The following is an 8,835-nucleotide window of genomic DNA, read 5'->3' on the forward strand; positions in this document are numbered from 1 at the left end:
TTACATGTAATACTTGTGTGGGTTTTTTTAAGAAGGTTCAGTTCCTTTCCTTTCCCCATGCCCTTCTGGAGACCTTAAAGCTCTAGCAATTACTGAAAGCATTGTTTTTTAAATAGTGAATAGTTAATATCTGGGTGTTTCTTAAAAGGAAAGCAAGGAAAAAGGTATAATATTAAATAGTGAATCATATTTATGAAGAATTTTTTTACATATAATCTACAAAGGATATAGATATATCCTTTGTAGTTTAATATGTCAACAGTTTTCTTCAGAAATATGATATATAACTGCAAAGAAGTTTTATACATATTCCTTTTTTGCTTCTTTTGATAAGTAAGAGGACCTGAAATGCCTGTTTTTGTTGTAGCTTGACACTTTGTAAAGTTTTTCAGGAAAGTAAACTGGCTTTTCTAAGTTTTGCTGTTGGATTTACTTGGAGATCTCTTAAAAAATAAATAAAATAAAAAAATTAACATTCCTAGACTTTAAATAACATTTTTCAGAATTGTAAATAGCATTTCTAATTACTGAATTTCTGATATAAAAACAGCCTCTTTTGGGTGCGTGTGAACTTAAAAACAACCAACCAATCATTTGAATCCTTGATGTTTCCCACCGAACCCTAAAAACCATTGAAGCCCAATAATTTTTCTCTGCAGTTCACCTTTTTAATTTATTGTCCAGACATCAATATAGACTAATGCTCTGCACGAAACCAATTAAAACCATTTTTAAAATCCTGTCACGAGTGCTTAAAAACATTTAAAAATAATTTATGTTGGAATGTCTTATCATTTTGAAGTAGTCCAATTGACTTTTATGGGGGGATGTCAGTTTGAGATGTATGGCTGGTTTTGTTTTTGGTAGAGTTAACCCCAGCAGTTATAAGTTTTTAGAGACATTGTTGACAGGGTCTTAAGTATAATTGTGTGACTGTTGAGGCTATAATCAATTTTCATTCCTTATTAAAATGATTATAATTGAGTTTTCAGATACCATTCATGCAGTATATGATAAAGTTTAATCATTGGGACTGATCATGTGAGGTGCTAAGTAGTTCTTGAATGACACTGAGTACCTTTTATCTCCTGGTGAGGTCCAAGAAAGGCAAACGCTCTCAGCACCCCTCAACATCATGCTGTCAGCAAACGCTCTCAGCACCCCTCAGCATCATACCAGTACTTTCACCACTGAAATCAATGACAATTTGACTTGAATGGGAGCTAGTCTGGGACCTTCATGTGTTTTGTAAAGAGTTCACTGTTTGTGGTGTGTACTTAGAATTTAATTTTTATCTGTCTTTCCCACATGAATGTGCATGACTTCTGGAGTACTTTGTACAGCATATTGTGCTAAATACACCTTATTTTTCTGTATATTTTTGTATGGTGTACTACCGTTGCTGCATTAATATAAATGGCTGTAATTCACAAAAAGTGCCACTTATCAGTCATACTCTCTGTAGAGTGTTGTGAACGTGTTACCTGTGTTTCTACTTCACAAATGTGCTAGTGGGTATAGTGGTGAACATTTTGCCTTCAGTCTTTGCTCAGGTATTCATGTGGAGCAGTTTGGTGCTTTTTCTTTCTAAATTGTAATATTTGGTATTCTGAGTATTCAGAAAATAAAAACAGTGAACAAAAAATTCATTTGTGTTGCTGGCATTACTTTTAACTTTGCTTCCTCTAAAGAGGAAGAGTAGGATCATTATTGGCTGCCTTCGGGTGTCAAACCGGATGAGTGGCATGGATCCAGTGTGCAGGGCTGGTCTGATGAGGACATGGCAAACACCCCGGGGGTGAGAGGGAAGGGCTGCGGGCCCTGGCCCTGGGCCACTTGGGGAGAGTGGAGGGCTGTGGATTGGGAGCAAGGGGCTATGGGTCCGGAGTGCGGGGCACCTGGTGGGAAAGGGGCTGCAAGTTGGGAGTGAGGGGCCATGCTGAGGAAAAGTTTGGGGAGCACTGCCTTAGCTCTTCCACAAGCATCTTAATGGCAGCGCCAGGGCTGGTTTATTAGGGTGGAGCTTGACAGTAGCCATCCATCAAGTGGAATGGATTGCACAGGAAGAATACTGGATGAATTGCTGCCTGATAAATTACTGGGTATTAATTAGGTTGCTGCCTAATTAAATCACTTTTTTTAGTGACTTCTTTCAGTAACCAGGTCACTTTCTGGTCTCTGTCCCCCTTTCATTTCCTTTGTGTAAATTGTGCTCCAAAACTAATATACATTAAAAAATGCAAAAATATTACTCTTTAATTTTCATTTCTAATATATGTATAATAAATGCATGCTGCATATTTGAATTAAATTATTTTTGTTCTTGTGAAGTGACTGACATGCATGAGATCTTAAGACATTCTCTAACTTTGAAATTTAATTCAGATAGACATGGATATGTTTATTATGATATACTATGTATATTAGTAAAACATTCCATTTTAAAAGAAAATTTCAATTTGGCAGTGATATCTGTCCATTTAAGTAGATTTGCCAAGTGGGAAAAACAGTTTAAATATAGATATGCATTCAAAATGACACACTGACAGTTGACTCAGTATGTTAAGCCACTCTCCTTGTAGAAGGATGTAATTTTGTTTAATGAGTGTAATTGCACTAATAGTATTTGATTTTGAATGTGTACGATTTACATCTGACTTTGCTTTGCTGAAAGAATCTATTGTAGAGTCATTTTTCAAAAACAGAGTTTCTCAGTTGAAAAAGAATCCCTATATTGAGGCCAGTGTTGCATCTGTTTATCCTTCAATTTAGGCTTAATAACCAACAATTTCAGATAAAAGATTTTTGAGTTAGATTCAGTTATCCTTTTTGTGATCTGTTTTATCTAGTTCAGTGGTTCTCAACCTCTTCAGGCTCATGCCACCTCTCCATTACTTTTCTGAATGTTGTGGAACCCCATCATGTTTAGGACTTTATCCTACAACCATTTATTGTCACATATACAGAGTATAATAAAAGGAGAGAGAAACTAAAAACTAGCAGCAGGACTGATACCCTAACACCAAACAAAGGAGTAACTCAGTCTCCCAGATGCGTAGCCATTTATTTCTGTGCCTTGGGCAAGAAGGGGGAAATAGGAGAGGGAGAAGAGGGTTGTGCTGAGCATAAGAGAATGGTGTTGGGCCTGGGAGGCTAGAAAGTCTCTTACCAACATATGTAGATCTGTATGTAGTTTGGGGCTATGAAACACTCAATTTGGCTGTGAAAGGGCCAAGTAGTGACTGTGCAAAACTGAGAGAAGGGAGGGAGAGGCCTCAAGGGGAATCTTGCCTCTGGCCTGCTGGGCAGTGCACAGGGTTTGACAAAGGGACGGTCCTACCTGCCCTGTGTGCCTTTATGTGGGAGGAGCCTTTGGGGTTGGACCAGGAAGGGCTGCGGGAAAAGCATGAGCTCTGGCTGCCACTGCTTCCCAGTCTGCTTCCAGGTGGGATACAGAGGGTTCAAACTTGGTTATGGCAGCACACACGTTGTAATACCCCAGGGTGCTCTGGCACCCCACCTGAGAACCACTCATCTAGTTTGTTCATACATCAACAGCCAGCAAAACTTTGAGCCCAGGTGGTTGTGTTGAACCATAGCTTCCTGCAGCACTGATACTTTTTCTGAGTAATTCTGGCATTTCTAGTAGTATAATATCCAAAGGATGTCAAAGATAGACTTTTAGAATGAACATATGCAAGTAAGTTTGCGTACAAACAATACAAATCAGAGGTTACTTAGTTGTACAGTATATAAAGTGACCTTTCTGTTTCTCTTCTCATTTAGGTCAAACAGATCATTGACTATATTTGTTCTCCCTGATCCCATGATCCAAATTCAGCTGATAGGCTGAGAGTGTTTGGTTTTGCAGAGGGTCACTCCTACTGGACTCCAAGTTACTTTGTACTAGGGAATACAATATGAAAAATGGAAGGGGATGTTTCTGTATCAATTCTGCACCTTGCATTGGATTGATTGTACCATAACATACAAAAACTGAATGGTTAAGTGAGATTGGAAGAACGTCAAGTCTCCCTTTTTTCCATACCATAGATTTAGCAGATGTTTTTGCTTATTTAACTATATTTATATCCGCTTTCTGAAAAAGGCAGGTGTACATGCATGAAAAGGTGGTGTACATGCAAGGAAAATAGCTAGCAAATAAGTAGATTCTAAGTCTAAGGTTAAAGCATTCTTATCAAGCACCTTTGTCAATTTTACAATACTCTTATATGATCTGCTTTACAATTTGGAGCTTGGTAGCATTAATCAAGCTGAATATTCTTATTTGCTTTGCTTTTCTAACATTTGAAAATGTACATTGTTAACCTAATTGTACTTATTGAATTGCTGCCATATCCAGTATATGAACTCACTTATTTTTCCATAATGCAGTTCAGTCTATACTTCCAAAATATATACAGGATGGGGGGCAATAAGGAGGTTCTATATACCTTGACACTTTCCCCCATCTAAATCTCTCCATACTCTGCTGGAATGTTTGTGCATGAGCCTTGAGATCAGGAATATAAATAAGTAAAATACAACTTTGCATATACAAAATCCTTACTTTTTTAGCTATTAGTATTACCACTCACTACCAAGGAAATAATTATTGGTACCTTTCTTTGAATTTATGCCATTAAGCTTTTAAGCAATAATATTTTTGGCCTAGTTCACTTTTGCAGAGAGTGTCTTTATGGTAACTACTTGCATGCATTTTACTCTGCATGGCAAAATGTTACAATGCTTCCTTTAAAGGTTGTCATTTCTTATGTTGTGAGTACACATTGTAAATCAAGAACTTCTGATGCCCTCCAAACTCTTGTTTAGCCATTGAGAAAAAAAAGCATGGTCATGGTCACCGGGGTGAGAACCTCATGAAGTGTCAGGGCTTTTAGTTCTTTTCTTGATGTCCGTATGGTATAAATGGACTCTGACACCACTGATGCTTTGGCTCAGTAAGTGGTAATTGCAACTCCTGCTGGTTTTCATTGATTAACAAAGACAGAACTAATTCTGATTAGAAAAGAACTAAATAATTTACAAAAGAATATGGACAAAAAGTGGAGGCTAAGATTGCTGGTGAGCTGCTACTGGGGCAAGCTAAAATAAAAGCTAACTTCTTCTGTCAGGCTTTTATTTTTAAATGTTGTTGTATCCCTGTTCTTGGGCTGAAATGACCTTAGTATCTAATTTTTTACGTTTCTTTTCAGAAGCCTGTATAAAATATCCAACAGCAATTACTGCTTGTGAAAAAGTATTGGTATCCTCTTACATATCACGCATGCACGCACACTCCCTGAAGGGGGAAGAAGCTACTTACACTTAAGGTCATTTACTACCTTTGGGTCTGATCATGTTGCTGTTAAAATTGAACAGGTCTGCATTAATTTATGCAAAACCAGAATCAAAGACTGTGGACCATCAGGGTAGGAGTGTAAATGGGAAAAATTTAAGTCAGAAAGGAAAATGTTAGTGCTGGAGTTTATTAATGGAGTAAAAAGTGACTATTTCAATGTTTTATTTCATGAACTTTTATCTATGGTGGACATGGAAATTAATACTGTAGATTTTTTCCAACACTTTATTCAATTATTGTTGTACTCATATTGAACTCAGTCTGCATTCAGTACATCATTGATGGGATGCCTTCATTATAGATAACAAAACGCATGTGATTAGCTTCTAGCCTGAAGAGCACTCTAGCTAGCTATTTTGCTCTTTTGTTTGGAGTGGACAGAAAAATTAATGTTTTTATGCCTGCAATAATTAATTTTAGCAAGCAGATCATGAAACAAATTAAATGAACTAAAAATATTTGTTTCCAGAACAAAGAATAAAGGAAAGTAAATGGTCATAGGCTGCCTTCGACTTTTTCACTGATTGTTTTACGTGTAACAATTTTTTTTATATTACAGTAATATATAAGATCATCAAAAGAGATCTTGGGTCAGTGCTCTGCAGAAACCTGCTGCCAACAGTAGAGACAGTCCCTGCACAAGGTTTTATAATCTAACTAGACAGGACAGTTCTCGTTTTACAGGTGGGCAAGTGAAGCACAGATCAAGTGATTTACTCAGTTACACAGGAAGGTGGCGGCAAAGATAAGGGGTACTCCTACAGTTTAGCACTCTCTTCCTGAGCAAGCAAGGGTTTTAGTTTTCCACATAGATGTGGAATAGTCTATTTAAAGCTGTTTCTGGGGGAAAATAACAAAGAAAAGATGTTAGATAGCACATGACAGCATCTTCAGAGAAGATTTTCAGTGAATCTGTCAACTCGGGGACAGAGGGGGAATTATTATTGTTACTACTACTGGAAAATAGCAAATGTAATTCCTATTTTTTACAGAGAGAGAGACTCAAGTAATTACAGGCCTGTTAGCTTGACTTCAAGATTATGTAAGTTGTTAGAACAGATATTAAAGTGGAAAATAATCAAAGATATGGAAGTAAAAAGAAAATGGGACAAAACCATATATGGTTTTATATGAAGAAAGTTGTCTCAGACTAATTAGTATTCTTCTCTGACAGGATAATTGGCATCTAGGACTTTTAAATTTATTTAGATTTAAGCAAAGATTTTGATACTGTGCCTCCTGGGTAACTGGCTGAACTGAAGAGGACAGAAATCAGTTACAATTATGAGGTGGACAAGGAGTTGGCTAAGAGAGCCTGTTATAATGAAAGAAGAGCTGTCAGATTAGAGAGCAATTACTAGCACTGTTAGGTGTAAGAGCTCTTGGAACTAATTGTGTTTTAAATTTTTATTTGCAGCCTTGTTATGGGAACTATATATAGCTTCATGAAACTGCAGATGATGCTAAATTAAGAGAATGCCATTGCAGAAGAGGACCAGATTATAATATAGCAAGATTGAGATAATATGGAATGCAGCATTAGAATTTCAGTTAAGTTTAATTACATGAGGTGCCAAGTCATGCATTTAGTGGCCTGTAACAGGGGGCCTTCTCGGGGCCGATTTACCTTTGGTCCGCCCACCTGTTTCTGGGCCAACCACCTGCCTTCTCACCTGCCATGCCTTGTTGTTAATTAATTAACTATCTTAATTAGTCAGGAGGCTGCCCATTTTCTTGCCTTGATGCCAAGGGGCGCTATCTGCGGCTCCATACCTCCCCAACACTGCAGCCCATGCTTCGCAGATGGCATCCGCTGATGTTAATCTCGCTGGCCCCACACTGGGCCCCAGACTTCTCTAATCAGAACCCCTCCAAGATCCCTCCATTCCAGTGGCCTACCCCACCTTCATTCAGGCTATCTAGCTCCCTGAAACTATTTTCCCCTCTCGGGTGTGGTCCCCCCGGGACCTTTGGCTATATGGGCCCTGGCCTCACCCCCAAGGCCAGTCGGAAACCCCAGGCCCTCTTAGCTCTGGGCATCCCTAGCGGTGGGCCCCTGGTCCTTTTGACCATTCTGGTCCTGGCCCCGGCCCCAGCATTGACCAGTTTAGGGTACTCTCTCGAGCAGGTCTGAGTCTGTAGCCCCACTCTCTCCCCTGGGGTCTGCCCTCCAGGCCCCAATAGCAGGTGACCCACCCGGTTGTGGGGGCTGGGGGTTAAGGTGCTCCAACCCGCCTTGCACTGGGGTGGTAACTGGCCTGGCATTTCCTGGGGGCTCCCACGCCACCAAGAGCCCCACCAGGCCACCCACTCCCGACAGGTGCAGTTTTGTCATGTCCAGGACCAGGAGCCTCCAGACCATCCCCTACAGCTCCTCCCTTATCTCCAGGATGATACAAGCAGTCAGGCAATGTTACTGCCTGGGCAGCCAGTAGGGAACTGAACTATTTATATAGGCAGTCAGGGTCAAAATGGCTACTGCAATCGGGTACCTGCTGGCTGCTTGGCTCTGGTCTTAGAGTGGCAGGCACAAACAGTGCCCTGCCACAGGGCCCATCACAAGGACTTTACTATAATACAGTGCACACAGACTAGAGACAGCTGAGGGAGAGAGGGACCTGCAAGTACTGGTCAATTGTAGGATAGCTCTAAATTGCCAGATTTATATGGCTGCAAAAAAAACTAATGCAGTTCTAAGGGGTTTTAGGTGGGGTATATTTAATAGAGATACAGAAGTACTAGTAAGTACCCTTTAATAAGGCATTGGTATTTAGAATACTAGTAATTTAGAATATTATTAATACTCCTGTGATCATGCAGATGGGTGCTCTGAGTAGTAGTTCTTCCCCATCTCTGCTGTTAAGTGGTGATTGGGGATTTTTGGGGCAGCTGATTGCCTGTGAACACAGGGGACTGCTCCAGGAGGCCCCTCCCAGTCCTATAAGTCCCTTGCCCACAGGAGTTTAGTTAAGCCATGGGAGTCGGACTCACCTGGACCCCAGGGTGGATTCATGGGGTCAGCAGCAGCTGTAATGGGTTAAATAGTGGCAGCAAAAATCAGGCAGCAGTGATCTGAGCAAGGCTTCAATCTGAACAGCTCTTGCTTGCTGTCCCTCTGCTGAAAGCCATGTTCATCTGGGCCCAGGGACCCTAAATTCTGTAGCTGGCCGTGCCCCCAGCTTCAAATTCCAGTAATCAGTTGGGCTACTAGTGGACCAGGTAGAATAATTTCTTGGGTGGGATCTGGCCCATGAACTGTATACAACACCTCTGAGCTAAGCCATTTATAGCTTTCTTCTAACACCACAGCTCAAGTTCAGCCTGAATGTTTAATTTGGAAACATTTTAGAACTTCTGAAAAACATAATGAAAAAAAGTCTATGAACAGGTATAGTTTGGAATGACAGATCAATCCTCACCTGGGGTCAAACAAAGAGGGAAGAGGACAGTGTGTCCTTTATCCATATTACAGC

The sequence above is a fragment of the Alligator sinensis genome, unplaced genomic scaffold, assembly GCF_000455745.1.
Source record: "Alligator sinensis unplaced genomic scaffold, ASM45574v1 scaffold784_1, whole genome shotgun sequence".
In the NCBI taxonomy this organism is placed as follows: Eukaryota; Metazoa; Chordata; order Crocodylia; family Alligatoridae; genus Alligator; species Alligator sinensis.